This window comes from Trachypithecus francoisi, unplaced genomic scaffold, assembly GCF_009764315.1.
Source record: "Trachypithecus francoisi isolate TF-2019V2 unplaced genomic scaffold, Tfra_2.0 Lachesis_group13, whole genome shotgun sequence".
In the NCBI taxonomy this organism is placed as follows: Eukaryota; Metazoa; Chordata; class Mammalia; order Primates; family Cercopithecidae; genus Trachypithecus; species Trachypithecus francoisi.
Genome location: NW_022681458.1, coordinates 107408535 through 107425232, shown reverse-complemented (window position 1 = coordinate 107425232; position 16698 = coordinate 107408535).

The window sequence follows — 16698 nt, the reverse complement described above, 5'->3', positions numbered from 1 at the left end:
ATTTAATTAATGTTTCATTTTTAGACATTTACATTGTTTTCACTTTTTCTATTATAAGCAATGCTATGATATAAATAGCCATGGGGCTAAATATTCAAATAATCATATTTTAGAGTACATTCTTTACAGTGGAGTCAATTGTTTGCTAATAAACTGCCTCCTGGTACTGACCCAGAAGTGCTATGGGGTGGCATGTGTAGGGTGTAGCCAGGTACCAGTGGTTTCGGGGCATTTGTTATAGGGTATGCAATGGAGATGCTGGGCACAGGGAGACTGCATGAACTCTTCCAATGAGGTCAGTTTGAGAAACTCAACACTTGACAAATAGGGGTTATGTATGTCTCTAAAGTAAATTCTGCCAAATTAATTTCTGTTCAGTGACACAGACCCACTTGGCCTTGGCTTTGGACTGCAGTGACCAGCAGAACAAAGTTATATGGGGTCAAGTATACATTCCCCTCCCCATCCCCAATAGTCTCAAATGCGTGGTTGAAGGAGAAAGAAGAAATTGTGATGGAGCAAGAGCTGGAAGATTTACTACTCTAAAGATGACTGGGTGATATGGTTTGGCCCTGTGTCTCCACCCAAATCTCATCTTGAATTGTACTCCCATAATTCCCACGTGTTGTGGGAGGGACCCGGTAGCAGTTAATTGAATCATGGAGGCGGTTTCCGCCATACCGTTCTTATGGTACTGAATAGTCTCACGAGATCTAATGGTTTGATATGAGGAAACACACTTCGCTTGGTTCTCATTCTCTTCTCTTGTCTGCCACCATGTGAGACGTTCGTTTCACCTTTCACCATGATTGTGAGGTCTCCCCAGCCATGTGGAACTGTGAGTCCAATTAAACCTCTTTCTTTTGTAAATTGCCCAGTCTCAGGTATGTCTTTATCAGCAGCATGAAAACAGACTAATACACTGGGTCACATTTTTGCTTACAAGTCTAGCCTCTGTTTTGTGATTTCAGGATTATAATCTAGGATCCATGAATTTAAGAAGTCAGTAACTGATAAAATAAAATAGAAACTCAGCCAAGGTGGTGGTGAATTCTGGTCCTAATTATTACTTTGCTGAAATGTTTATCTTTGGTACCTTCCCAACTTTAACCACTGGTTGCTTTTTTGTGCCCCTTTCTCTGTCATGTGTTCTAATATAATATATAATTTTGCTAGATAAACACTAGGGGCATTTGATAGAAATGGATAAAATTAAGTTAATAATTAGCCTAGTTCTCTGACTACAAGTATGGGTGTGGGAGTTAATAGTAACTTTTAAATTTCTCTTTCAAATCATATATATGTATTTGAAAAGTGCAGTCCCTCCACCCCTCCTTCTCTTTTTTATTTTTTGAGCTCTCAGGAGGATTTAAGGTGATGTGAGATAACGACAGGCTTGAAAACTCCCAAACCAAACTGGCCTGCTGTGGGTCTCACTTTGCTGTCTTCTGGTTGGAGGGTCTTGGGTTAGTTATTTAATTCCTCTAATCTTCAGCTTCTTTATCTTAAAATAAGTATTTCATTAGTTTCTTTAATATGTGAAATGGACTCTGGTTAATTTAAGCAAGAAAAAGATTTACAGGAATGATACTGGGAAGCTCATGAAATGGAAGAAAGAGCTGAAGAATGGAATCTTTGTAAGGGCTGAGTCAGGGATTCTACCCAGGGAGAGCAGAATACAAATGCCCTAGGCCCTGACCTGTCTCCAGCCCCTGGAGGAGGAACCTCATTGGCTGGCATTGAGTCAGCACATCCTCCTCTGGCCTCTCCTCTCCCTAGAGGGGCGTTACTGGGCAGTTTGATTGGCAGTTCCACTAGAGTCACATGAAATACAGAAAGGACACTTCCTTAACACCAAGGAGACTATTACCAGAGGAAGGCATATACGAAATTCAGAATAACACCTCACAGCTCTTAGGAAGATCTGGATACTACACCTAAGGTACCTCAACAAACAACAGCTATTGTGGTCATTATTTCTATCAGAAGTTAAGCCCAAGGTTACCCATTGGGTTAGTATGAGAGTAAGAAGAGAAATGAAGTGTTTTTTTTTTTTTTTTCTTTTGAGGTCAGTGCATTCTCTTCACACAACATTTTACTAAGAAGTAGATTGTGCCCCTTCTCAGGCAGACTGAATCAGAATTTCTTTGGAGAGGGTCCCGGGACTCCCCCTCTTTAACAAGGAACCCAGGTGAACTTTGTGCACACTAGTTTTGAGACCCAGAGCCGTTACTGAGTAGGTGGGAATATTTGACTACTTGCTTAGATAGCATTTTCAAAGGTGAGATTTTTCTCTACCACTGTAGTTACAGAGGGCCTGTGTTTTGCTTGAAGGAGTAAAACAACCTAATCAGACAGATTGGTCTATAAGCTGTGACTCACAACACTGGCTGCACATAAGAATCACCTGGGGGCATTGGCAACATACTGGTACCTGGGATCCATCATGAAGAGCCCCAGTGTGACTGTTTCCCACCAGCAACCAGATGTTTTCAATGTGCTCCCAGGATGGGAACTATGGAGAGATGCTTTTCAAGCCGGCCAGGAAGCCCAGTGGCCTTGCCCTTCTGGGAAATGGCTAAGGATGCTGTAGTTTCAAAGCATGTGCACGTCAATGACCTTGTTTGATCCTAGGGCAGATGGGAGCATGTAGTGATCTCCTGCTCCTGATTTTACAGATGCAGAAACTGACTGCTCCGAAAGATTCATTGACTGCGGAGCCGAAAAAAGACAGTGTGACAACCGTTCTTCCAGCCTGAGGCTCATATTTCCATCCTCTTCCCTCTCAGAGACTGGGGGAGCATCCATATTTTCCAAACTTTCTTTCCATTACAGGTTCAAGGAAACCTAAACATGAGCCCCTACACCCTTCACCACAGAGCTTAGGTGAGAATTCTTACTCTTCAGGGCCTTCAGCCACTTTCTGGGAGGTCTTCTAAGTCATTTCTGTCCCTCATGCATTGATTTAGCCACCAGCATCCTGAGTGTCGTGCCTTCTGGGAATTAAGGGAGTGAGGGCAGCAAGTGTAACGACACTGTCCCTGCCAGCATCCTGCTGACTGAGCTCATCTTCTGAAGGAACATTCCCGAAGGAGCTGTGAACTCGGCTGCAAACGGAGCCTGCCTTAGAGTTCTCTTCCTTCCATGCAACATCAGACCGAGCGCTAAGCACAGTCAATACTCCATGATTAGACACAGTGAGAATCTTCTCACCCTCTGACCTCTCCCGCATCTGCCTTCTCGTGACCACCTTTTAAAGCTTATTTTTTCATTAAAAAACTAATATATAGTCCCCAAAGGACATACAGAAGTACAGAAAATGAGAAATAGGAAAAAACCATGTGATTATAAGTATTTATTACAAACACTATGAATCTACTAAACTTGTCTTCTGTTATCTGTATAACAGTCAGCCCTTCACATGAGGAGCTTCAGAGCCTGAGTTCTTACCCCGCTCCACCTTCCCTTCCATAGCCACCAGGAAAGCACAAGGTCCCTGCTAAGGCGTGAGGTACTTCCTTCTGGACATCTTTCCTGTTTTCCACCTGTGCAAACCTCTTATTCCCTGAAGGAGGGAAGCATTGGATATTTCTGGGTCTTTGCTCTGCTAGGCTTGGCATGAAGAGTAATTCCCCGTCTGCCCATCGGCTCTGCTATCAAGGCACAGCCCAAAGATAACCTCTCTATTACGGGCTGAATTATGTCTCCTCCAAAATTTAGGTGTTGGAACTTAATGGTCAATATGATGATATTGAAAGGTGGGGTCTTTAAGCGGTAATTAGGCCAGGTGGGGGGCGGTCTTTAAGCTGTAATTAGACCGGGGGGGTTGTTTAAGAGGTAATTAGGTCACGATGACTTCTCTCCTCATGAATGGGATTAGGTGCATGGGTGGAGGGAGCTGGTCCTTTTTGTCCGTCCTTCTTCTGATACGTAAGGAAGTAGCATTCCTCTGGAGGACGCAGCATTCAAGTTGCCATCTTAGAAGCAGAGACTGGATCGTTACCAGTCAAGCAACATTCCAGGGGCTTGATCTTGGACTTCCCAGCCTTCATAAGTGTAAGAAAACAAATTTCTGTGCTTTATAAATGTCTCTGTCTTAAATATTTTGTCATAACGGCATAATTGGACTAAGATAGGGCCTTTGAAGAGGAAAGTTAAAATGATGCTGTTAGGTTGGGTGCTAATACAATCTGACCGGTGTCCTTTTAAGAAGAGGAAATTTGGATACACACACGTATCAGGGATGTGCCTGCACAGATGATAGGCTATGTGAGAACACAGCAAGAGGGTGCCATCAGCAAACCAAGGAGAGAGGTCTCAGAAGAAACCAAACCTACTGACACCTTGACTTTGGAGTTCTAAACCTCCAGAAGTCTCAGAAAATAAACATCTGTTGTTTAAGCTGCCGAGTCTGTCATGGCAGCCTGGGCAAACTAATACACCCTCTGGATCCTTCGAACACCGGCCCTGCTCCTGGGCAGAGGTGATACCTTTTCCTTGGTGCACTCAGCTTGTCCCCTTTATTTCACAGTTCTCCCATTTGTCACCCCCTCTTTGTAATAAGCTCCTTGAGGGCCAGGCCTGGCTCATTTCTGCATTCTCAGCATCTATCACAGCACTGAGTGTATGCCACACTTGGGAAAACATATTTGAATGAATGAGGGAATGGATGAATGAGCAACAGACTGCTTTAAGCTCTTGCCTGGTATCCTGGCTCCTACAAGGGGTCCAATGGCTGCTTGTGGGTAGATGGACTCATGCATGTGGCAGACATTCAGGGAAGTGTTCAGGGACTCCAGACATGGAGAGAGATCGGGCAGATGGGCAGGACGCAGGGATGATAGTCCAGCTCCCCACCCACCGCACCCCCTCCTGCTGACTCACATGCCTTGGAGCAGTCCTGTGCTTCACAGCCTGCCAGCCTAGGCCCTGGCTCCCAGCCCTCCCTTCCGCCTCCACCAGCCACTTAATCACATGCAGAAGATGTAAATTCCCTGAGGCCCTGTTGTGTGGTCCTCTCCTCAAAGGCTGTCTCCCACCCCAGTTTCTGGAAGTCCCTTTGGAGGGTCTGACAGACGGTCTTCCTTTCCCACCCCTCCAGCTGGACAGGCTCAGGGAACAGAAGGAGTTTTCTGGGAACAGACTGGGGAGGAGGAGCCAGGAACATTGACAAAGGCACAAGTTGGGGCTTTCTGTGCTCTGAGCTTGCTGTCCAAGCAGGGATCTGAGCTGCCCCCGAAGTGGTCCACGGGCAACAGTGAAAGCAAAGAGATTGCTCATGGTGTAGTGTTTGCCTGGCCCACCCTGGAATTCAGCCCTATTGGTGGACAGCCTCTTTGAATAGGAAACCCTCTGAAGGAAACAGTTCTAAGTGAGAAAAAAGCCAGGCAACCGAGCCTGGCCCAGGATCAACGCTATGGGCTATGGGCCTTAGAGGGTGGGCTCAGCTTGAAGACGGGCTGCATCTATCTACTGGGTCAATGCCATGAGCAGGGCTGCAGGGACCAGGCCAGGCTTAGCATGACACAGGGAGAGGGCAGCATCCCCTACTTCCAGAATCTGGCCCTTGGGAACTCTGGGGGCTCCTGCAGCGCTAAGAGGTCTCACACTGCAGTGGCAGGATGTGTTGGCTGGCAGAGTCGGATGTGCTCCAGGGAAGGCGGGAGGTTGCCTGGGAGCCAGGACCAACTTCTCCAGCAGGCACAGTGTCTGGAGCCCATGACACTTGTGGGGCCCATAATAATGCCTCACTTTCTTTCAAAATCAGGAAGGAAACCAAACCTACAACCTGAACTTTTAAGGCACAGAATGTCTCATATCATTCTATTTATATGAAATATTCAAGTTAGGCAAATGCAAAGAGACAAAGTAGCTTAGTGTCTGCCAGGTGCTGGGAGAAGAGAGGTGTGAGGAGTGACTCCTAAGAGGCTCAGGGTATCTTTCTGGAGGGATGAAAATGTCTGGAATTTGTGGTGAAGGACCTTGTGAATACACTAAAACCCCAGAATTGTACACTTCAAAAGGGTCAATTTTGTGTGGTGTGTCTTTTCTCAATAAAGCTGTTACTTGTGAAAGATGAGATTCATGGACAGAGGAAAACAGTAAGAGCAACAGTACAATATGCAATCTTTAGCCCAATGAACAAGAAATGTATTTAAATGAACACAAAGATGAGATGGTTAGACAAAATTAAAACTGGGAAAAAGTGTTCATCTGGTGTACAAACTGTTGGTGGCTTTCTGGAATGCTGAGCTAAAGAGAATTTAAGTCTGCGTGAGTCTTTTTTAGACTCAAAAAGAACAAGCTGTGTGATCAATTAGTGATGCCTGCCCTGGGCACAGGAGAGGAAGGAGGAGGTACAGGTGGCAAGTATTTGCCATCCTTGACTGGATGATCTCTGTGGTTCCTCCCCCAAATCAAGCTCCCTCATCTGAGTCACTCTGACATGGAGCGGGTGGGGAGATGTGGGCCGGAGGGAGTGGGGTTAGAAGAGGAGGGAGGATGGAATAAGGCAGAGGCCTTTTTATATCCGACAGATGAGACAGAGAACTCTCCTTGGAGAAGAGGCAGCGGAGCCAGCTATTTAGACCAACCCTTTCTGGCGCAGACACTCATTAAAATACGTGCATCGCTAGCACGCTTCTTTTTCCAGTGGGGCTTAGCAATTAAGATCCTCCGTCGCTTCTCAGTGTGTAAAGAGACTTGCTCTGGGCAGCAAAGAAAAATACATTTGTCAGTGGAATGACAGCCACAACTGCCAAAGCCATTTTTATTGGTGGCAGTGGAGCTGGCCTTATGCCTTCTGGGAAAAATAATGAATATTAGAGGTTCTGTTTACAAATATGCAACTTTCACTCATTTCTCTCATGGCTCAGCAATTTTTCAATAGGACAGCTTTCCTGGAAACACTGTGCACGGCCAGAAGATGATAAAATGTGGTATCCAGAGATGCCTGGGGCTCTGTTTAACTGGGTAATTGGGTGTAGACTTGGAGAGGTCAACCTCCTGCAGCCAAATTGCCCCAGGTGTTGTTCTAGAAGGAGATTCTGGTTAAGTAATCAGGTCTAAAGGTGTTCCTCCGTTCACCTGCTTCCCAAGGGGCCACCTTTCACAAACCCCCTACTAACCTTAATTCAAGCAAATCTTGAGCTCACTTATCTGTACGAACCTTTCCAGAAAGAGCCCAATGTGTGACAATCATTTCCCCCATCCCTTTGCTATTTGAAGCTCAATCTGCTTTTTCTCCCAGACTCACTAATATAGTTAAACCCTCAAACTGCTAATGAGATCAAAGTGATCAGCTGTCAGTTCCCAAGTGAAATTGATCAGCAATTGTCTCAGGCTAAGGAAAGAAAATGCTTCCCATGACAGCCTGCAGACTTCTCTGATCCTATTTGTGCTCCTCTTTATCATCTATGAAATTTATTTTAGAGGCTATTGCCTCTACAGGATTATCTGTAGAGCCTCATGGCAGGTGCTGTCCACATGTCCACTTTAGAAAGCCCAGAGCAACTATTATCAAAAACCGAGCTCAGGGATGAAGGCACAACGTTCAGAGTTTGTTACAGCTGTGATTCGTTTAAGAACTAAATACTCCTGGCCAGGTGCAGTAGCTCACACCTGTAATTCCAGCACTTAGGGAGGCTGAGGCAGGCGGATCACTTGAGGTAGGTGGATCACCTGAGGACAGGAGGTTCAGACTAGCCTGGCCAACATGTTGAAACCCCATCTCTATAAAAATACAAAAATTAGCTGGGTGTGGTGGCATGTACCTGTAGTCCCTGCTTCTCAGGAGACTGAGGCAGGAGAATCACTTGAATCTTTTTTTTTTTTTTGAGACAGTCTCATTCTGTCACCCAAGCTAGAGTGCAGTAGCACTATCTTGGCTAACTGCAAACTTAGCCTCCCGATTCAAGTGATCCTTGTGCCTCAGCCTCCCAAGTAGCTGGGATTACAGGTATGTGCCATCACACCTGGCTAATTTTTGTATTTTTACTAGAGATGGGGGTTTCACCATGTTGGCCAGGCTGGTTTCGAACTCCTGGTCTCAAGTGATCCACCTGCCTGGGTCTCCCAAAGTGCTAGGATTACAGGTGTGAGCCATGGGGCCCAGCCAAAACTAACCATTTTAAAGCGTGCAATTTAATGGCATTTAGTACATTCAGAATGTTGCTCAGCCATCATCTCTCTAGTTCCAAAACATTTTCCTCACTTCCAAAAAAGATCTTGTCCCCATGAAATAGTCACTCCACATTCCTTTCATTCCTTTCACTGAGCATAAGGTTTTCAAGGTTCATCCACGTTTCAGAGCTTTATTCCTTTTTGAACTAAACAATACTCCATGGTAAGGACCTACCACATTTTGTTTATCCATTCATCTGGTGATGGACATTGGACCGTTTCCACTTTTTAGCTGGTAGAAGGAATGCTCCTGTGAACATTTGTGTAGAAGTTTCTATCTGGACATTTTTCATTTTTCTTGGATAGATACCTAGGGGTGGAATTTCTGAGTCCTACGGTGATTCGAAGTTTAACTTTTTGAGAAACTGCTGCTATTTTCCAAAGGGGCTTCACCATTTTCCATTCTCACCAGCAGTATATGAGGGTTTGACATCCACATCCTCTCAACACTTACTGTCTGTCTTTTTATTGCAGCCATCTTAGTGGGTGTGAAGTGGCAGTCCTCTCATTTTAAGAATGAATAAGCTGAGGCCAGAGAGGAGCTGTGACCTGTTCAGCATCATGTGTCAGAGTCAGGCTCTGTAACTCCCAATCTGATGCATGTTCCCATCAGAACAGGCATCCTTTCTCAACATTAAGAGAGGAGCAAAGGCAGAGCAGTAAGTGAGGCTGCAGTGAAGCCAGGCTTCCCTCACCAGCTATTACGATAGAACTCGAGGGCTCACCGTGAGTGGAGGGCAGCAGCAGTGGGCCTCGCAGGAGGGGGTTCCCACCACCCCAGGGGCAGTCTGGCTGGGGTTTTCCCAGGCCCTTGCGGGCCTCACTTTACTTTCTAAACTTTCCTTTGATGGCAGAGAGCTTCAGCAGTGACATAAATTGACTTTACCTACACATGATTGAGAACCTATTCAAAGCTAGTCATAGTGTTACACGTTGGAGGTAAAATAAGACAGGAGGTAAATATGATGGGGCTGAAATTCAACATACAAACGTACAGCCTCAATATGATTCTGTCAAGTGTTGACAACAGAGTAGAGGTAGGGCACAAAGGGAGGACAGATAAGGGGCTCCAACCCAGTCTGGAAAAGGGGAGCAGGAGCTGAAGGTTGAAGGCCTTAGAGTGATGGTGGGAAACTTAGCAGGTCTACTGTGCAGACAGGTGGGTGAAGTATACAAGCAACTTCTCAGGGAAGGGAGGGAATGGCTTGAAAGTCAAGTAGCAAGTCCAACAGCCCAAGGCTGCGGTGCCTTGGTGGGTCTCGACAGAGCTTTGCGCAGCTGAAAAAGCATTCCCAGCAGTGGGCCTTATCAGCTTCATATGTCCCGGGCCTAAAAGCAACCCAGCACATAGAATGCAGGCTGAGGATTTTTGGACAAGTACTAAGAGGTGGAGTGAGAAAGGCGAGCATGGACTAGCTGAGAAAATAACCCTCACAGCCACAAATCAAGCCCTGTGCTTGAATGTGTACTTTTTGGAAAGTATGAGGTATCAGGCTGGCTTTGTTGGTGACTCCTCCCCCACATGCGGCATGACTATTTTTCAGTTATGAAGGAAATATTATATCCCAAACAGCCCTACCAATAAAGCCTATTTTGATTCATCTTTTCCATCTTGGTTTGCATAACGCACCTTTTTTTTTTTTTAACATCAGTGTGGTTTCTGCCCAGGTGGGCCTCAGCAAATGTGTGAAATAGCTGAGGTTTCTTCCTCAGACCATGTAAAGCTACTGTAACTCCACCTCCTCCAGATAGACTGTGGAGAGTGATGTATACAGGTGTAATGTGCCCTAGGTGCTGTTACTGTAAAGTTGAATACATTTTTTATTTTAGACTTTGGTTTTAAACTCTTGACTCTTGCAAGTTGTGTTTCCAGTGCTTTGTGCTGGTAGGTATCTGCCGAGTTCACTTTGAGGGTCTTTTATATGAAAATACAAGAGATCTGTTGACTAGTGACCATGGCATGCAAACATGAATGTTTGCAGTAAATTTCAGCTGATATTCAAAGTTATAATTTCTAGTGTAAGAATTCTGGCAGGCTCTAGAATTTATGCCTAGGAATAGGTAGGAATGGTAATTTTTGAGTCATAAGAGGGTGAGAGAGTAGGAACTTGTCTAAAGCTTTTAAAATAAATTGGTTAGATTATATATTACCGATTGATGAAGAAATATTTCTTAAGACATTTAGTTACATTTTAAATAAGTGAGGAGATGGTAATTGTTCATATCACAGAATGTTACCATTTTTAAAAACTGGGATTGCAAGGTGGGTGCCCCAGGTCTCTAAACTAGTGGTCCCTAACCATTTTGGCACCAGGGACCAGTGTCATGGAAGAGTTTTTCCATGGACCCAGCAGTGGGGGTGGGGATGGTTTTGGGATGATTCAAGTGCATTACATTTATTGTGCTCTTTCTCTTTTTTTTTTTTTTTTGAGACAAGGTCTTACTCTGTCACCCAGGCTGGAGTGCAGCCAATCTTGAGATTACACCAACCTCAGCTCACTGCAACCTCTGCTTCCCAGGTTCAAGCCATTCTTCCACCTCAGCCTCCCGCATAGCTGGGACCACAAGCATGCACCACCATGCCCAGCAAATTTTTGTATTTTTAGTAGAGACGGGGTTTCACCCCATTGGCCAGGCTGGTCTCAAACTCCTGACCTCAAGTGTTCCTCCTGCCATGGCCTCCCAAAGTGCTGGGATTATAGGTGTGAGCCACTGTGCCTGGCCTGTGTAAATGAAATAATTATACAACTCACCATCACATAGAATAAGTGGGAGCCCTGAGCTTGTTTTCTTGCAACTAGATGGTCCTATCTAGGGGTGATGGGAGACAATGATAGATCATCAGGCCTTAGATTCTCATGAGGAAGGTACAACCCAGATCCCTCGCGTGCGCAGCTTTGCGCCCCTATGAGACTCGAATGCTGCCAGTGATCTGACAGGAGGCAGGGCTCAGGCAGTGATGCTCGCTCACTGGCCATTCACCTCCTCCTGTGTGGCCTGGTTCCTAACAGGTCACGAACTGGTACTGATTTGTGGCGTGGGGTTTGAAACCCCCTGCTCTAAACCATCCATAGCACCACAGTTGTGGAAGAAGAAACATTCTTTCTCCTTTAGAGAGTGAATATGGCTTTCTTCTGGGTTGGAAGTAAGGCCTACTCTCTAGCCCATTAGAATATGGACATACAGGATGAACCCTGTCTTCCTCTTTTTTTCCCACAGTTTGTGGAAGGGTTCTAGAGAGGGCACAGGCATCTTCATTTCTCTCTTATTGGTGCTGAGTCCTGGGCAGCATCTGGAAAAGCCCAGAGGGAGGGCTGAGAGAAGCCTGAGGGATATGGTAGGTCAGGAAGAATTTCCAGGGCTGCATTTTTGGGGGACTCCTGGAGTGAGGGTGAGAAGTGAGGGAGTTTTGGAATTTGATGTCTCACCTTCCCTTCTTCTCTCTCTCTCTCCATCCATTCCTTCCCTCAACAACTTTTTAAATGAGCACTTCCTACATGTCAGAGAGTCTATGCTATTGATGTGTGAAAGATGCGTGAACCAGGGTTCCCATACTCCCAGAGCCTGTGGTGGATGCAGTGGGGGATGTGACATGTGGTCTGGGGAGAGTATGCAGAGGATGAGTCTCACTCGTTGATTTCAGGCTGTGTGGGTGGTTTATGGGTGACATCTTCCCAGGAGCCCTGAAGTGGCTCATACTGCTCACTTTCCTGCGATTTAGTTGGCTGTGCTAATACCTGCTCGCGCTGCCAAATTCAGCTGGAACATCACTTCCTGACACCAGACATAGACTGCAGCACTCCTAATGCCCTGTTTGTCTCTGCCTCCTGCTTCCAGGTGGAGACGTCTTTGAAGCCTGAGACCATGGTTTACTCAGCTGGTATTCCACTGCTCAGGACAAAGAAGATGCTCAGCAGTGGTGCTTGAGTGAATGAATGAATGAACCTCAGGACTTGTATTTTGTTTCTCAAGCACTACTTGTTGAGGTCATCTTCTTCCCTGCCCCTACAGGCTCCTGAGCTACCACACAGCCACCTAATTTAGCCAGGGGCACTATGGAGAGGGCCTGGAAACCTGGTTACACGAGTGTCTGGCCTATTAGTTCTCTATGGCTGCTGTACCAAGTTATCACAAACTTAGTGGCTTAAAGCAGCACAAATGTATTATCTTACAATGCTGGAGGTCAGATGGAGGACACAGGATTTGAGCTAGCCAGGAATGCATTCTTCAGACTCCAGGGGAGAACCAGTTTCCATGACTTTTCTAGTTTCTTAGAGCCACCCACATTCCTTGCTCCCAGCCGTTTCTTCCTGTTGCTTCTACCAGCAACAATGGCTTGAGTCCTTATTATACCATCATCTCTCTAGTTTTCTGTCTTCTGCATGCCTTTTCCACTTATAAAGACCCTGTGATTCCATTGGGACTACTAATCCAGGATAATCTCCTATGTCAAGGTCATCTAATTAGCAACCTCAACTCCATCTGCAACTTTAATTCTCCTTTGCCATGTAACCTGACATGTTCATAGATTCTGGAGAGTAGGTCATGGACATCTTTGGAGAAGTCCATTGTTCTGCTTACCACTGCCTGTGATACATTTCGAATCCCAGATAGGGAATCTCTTGGTTACCTTCCCATAATTCTCTTCCATTCCTGTGAAGAACTGAGAGTTAACTGCTGTAACTTGCCATTCAAGCCAAAGACCAGTGTTTGATCCAGAAAGAACCAGGTAGGTGCTGTGGGTGAGCACCTTCCTCGACAAATGGAGGTGAAAGTAAATGAGTCATGTAAGGTGCTGGCTTCTCTCTGGTTCTGAATCATGACCACAAAGATGTACTTGACCACAGATGAACCAATCCTGGGTCGAGATGACTGTTAATAACCTCGTCCCAGGAGCTGTTTTGCATATATCATCTCAATTACCACTATCACTACAGGTTAGGTATTATTGTCCCCATGGTTCAGGTAAGGAAACTGAAGTTGAGCCAAATTAAATAACTTGTTCCAAGTCATGCAATAAGTGGCAGAGCTGAGTTTAGAGTGGGGGCTTACCTCATTTCACTCAATTTATGGTCAGCTCCAGGAATCCATTTCTCTTAAAAGTCCTCCTGAGGCCAGGTGCGGTGGCTCATGCCTATAATCCCAGTGCTTTGGGAGACTGAGGTGTGTGATTCACCTGAGATCAGGAGTTCAAGATCAGCCTGGCCAACATGGTGAAACCCTGTCTCTACTAAAAATACAAAAATTAGCCCAGTGTGATGGTACATGCCTGTAATCCCAGCTACCTGGGAGACTGAGGCAGGAGAATTGCTTGAACCCAGGAGGTGGAGGTTGCAGTGAGCTGAGATTGTGCCACTACACTTTAGGCTGGGCGACAGAGTGAGACTCCATCTGAGGGGAGAGGCTGTGCACTGGAATTACCTGGTAGACTTTTAAAGAATACCAATGACCTGCTACAAATCAGTTGCAACTGAATCTCTGGGGGTGGGGTTTGGTTGTCTGCATTTTTTTTGTTAGTTTCCCTAATTATTGTAAACTATGGTTGAGGTTAAGAGGTGCTGCCTTAGGAAATGCTGTGTTCCCTTCAGAACCAGCTTTGTAAGAGCACTTTGTGCTCATAACCTCGGAGTACCCAGAACTGCCCCCACTGTGTTCTGTGGCTAGGGAGGAAAAGTCCAGCAAGCTGGTTTCTCTCACTCTTTTGGGACTGCATGGCCCCCTCGACACTTCTTGGCAGACTTCTTGCTGAAGTTATGTGGGAGCCTCTCCAACTGTCCTTCACCACTTTCTTGACTTAGCCGCTGCAAGTGGGTGCCTTTGCCTAGGTGTCTCGGTCTCCCTAAGTGAACAGGGAAGCAGAGAAACAGCTCCACAGAGTGCAGGAATAATATGTTGCACTTCAGAGGATAAAAGTACTTTATTTCCACTCTCTTCCTCCCCTTCCTCTCATTGATTTTATGTTTAAATAAGTTCTCAGTACCAGCAGAAAAGACTAATTTGCAAAGACAGTGATTTAAGTATCTCTCCAGACTTCTTGTTGGTTTAGTAAATCCACATAACACTTTAGAGTAGAAATAACTTGAATGCTTGCCCAGAATGGCAGATATGTGCTACTGCCAGAAAAAGCAGTCAACTGGGGTAGAGGGAAACAGAGGTTTAGCCATGTTTCTGTGACAAGTTTGCTGTATGGAGTCAGGAAGGTAATTAAAACCTCTATGCCTTCCACAGAAAACAGACTCCAGGAGTGTGGTGGGGTATGTTAGGGGATTCCTCACCTTTCTAGGCCATGTGTGTTTTAACATATTAAAAGTTCTTATTTGTGAAATACTTCAAGAATATAGATTAGAGGAAATAATATGATGCCTATATATCCGTTGCAAAATTTAGATATTGGTTGTTATTTTGTCAAATTCATTTTAGATTTCTTTTAAAAAAGAGAGAAAAATACACTGATGCTTACCAACCTACTGTCCCTTTCTTTTTCTTTTTTCCCCTCCTTCCTCCAACATGACCATTTACTTGACCTTGATATGTTATTCTCATGCAAGCTTTTCTGTTTTTGCTACTTGTTTGTATATCCACAGATGATCATACTTTAATTCTGTATTTTCAGATTAACCATACATATTTTCTTCTGTTTCTGATTTGAAAATGTTTTTCTACCCCAAATTAAAAAAAGATATTTTCCCATGTTGTATTTTAAAGAGGTTTCAGTTTTGCTTCTCATATTGAGGTCTTTAACCCATTCAGAATAAATACTTGTAGAGGATTGCTGGATGCCAGGAATTGGAGGCTGTGGTGATCTGTGGTTGTACCACTGCATTCCTGCTTGGGCAACAGAGTGAGACTCTGTCTCTAATAAATACATAAAATCGAATCCATATTTGTAAAGTTGTGCAGGAGGAACAATTTTTTTTCTTTTTTCTTTTTTGAGACGGAGTCTCGCTCTGTCGCCCAGGCTGCAGTGCAGTGGCGCGATCTCGGCTCACTGCAAGCTCCGCCTCCCGGGTTCATGCCATTCTCCTGCCTCAGCCTCCCCGGCAGCTGAGACTACAGGTGCCGACCACCACGCCTGGCTCATGTTTTGTATTTTTAGTAGAGACGGGGTTTCACCGTGTTAGCCAGGATACTCTCGATCTCCTGACCTCATGATCCACCATCCTCGGCCTCCCAAAGTGCTAGGATTACAGGCGTGAGCCACCGTGCCCGGCCAGGAGGAACAATTTTTTCTCCATTATTTCAATAGTTCATTCTTTTTCTACTGATTTGTAACATCACCTCTATTCCATGTCTGGTTTTTGTATAAGTATATCTTTTTTTTTTTTTTTTTTGAGACGGAGTCTCGCTCTGTCGCCCAGGCTGGAGTGCAGTGGCCGGATCTCAGCTCACTGCAAGCTCCGCCTCCCGGGTTTATGCCATTCTCCTGCCTCAGCCTCCCGAGTAGCTGGGACTACAGGTGCCCACCACCTCGCCCAGCTAATTTTTTTTTTTTTTAATTTTTTAGTAGAGACGGGGTTTCACCGTATTCGCCAGAATGGTCTCGATCTCCTGACCTCGTGATCCGCCCGTCTCGGCCTCCCAAAGTGCTGGGATTACAGGCTTGAGCCACAGCGCCCGGCCATAAGTATATCTTTTTTATGCTCTGAATTCAGTTCTATTGGTCTAGGTGTCTATTCCTACAACAATACCACATGAATTTAATTACTGTAACTCATAAGTTTTTCAATTAATTTTAAATTGAGATATAATTTGCATACCATAAAATTCACCCCATTAGAGTGTAAAATTCGGTATATTTGCAAAGCTGTACAACCATCATCACTATTTAATTGCAGCACATTTTTATCACCCCTAAAAGAAACCCTGTACCCATACCAGTCACTCCTCCTTCCGCCTCTCCCTAGCTTCTGGCAACCACTAATCTACTTTCTGTCTCTATGTACCTGCCAGTTCTAGTCATTTCATGTGAATGGAATCATACAATATATGGTCTTTTGTGTTTAGCCTCCTAGCATTTTTTAAGTTTCATCCATGTTGTAGATTATATCAATACTACATTCTATTTTATGACTATATCATATTCCATTATAGAGATACATGCCACATTTTATCTGTTCATCATTGACGGGCATTTGGATTGTCTCTACTTTTTGGCTATTACGAATAAGCCACTATGTACATTCCTGTATCAGTATTAGTGTAAACACATGTTTTTATTTCTTTAGGATATATACCTAGGAGTACAATTACTGGATCAAATGGCAACTCTATGTTCAGCATTTTGAGAAAACATCAAACTATTTTTCAAGGTGGCCTACTAGTAATGTATGAAGGTTCCGCTTTCTCTACATCCTTACCAATACTTGTCTGTGTTTTTCATTGTAGTACCCCTAGTGGATGTAAAGTCATATTGCCTTGTGGTTTTGACTTGTATTCCCTCCTGACTAATGATGTTGGGTGTCTTTTCATGTGCTTCTTGTCCATGTGTGTACCTTCTTTGGAGGAATGGCTATTTAA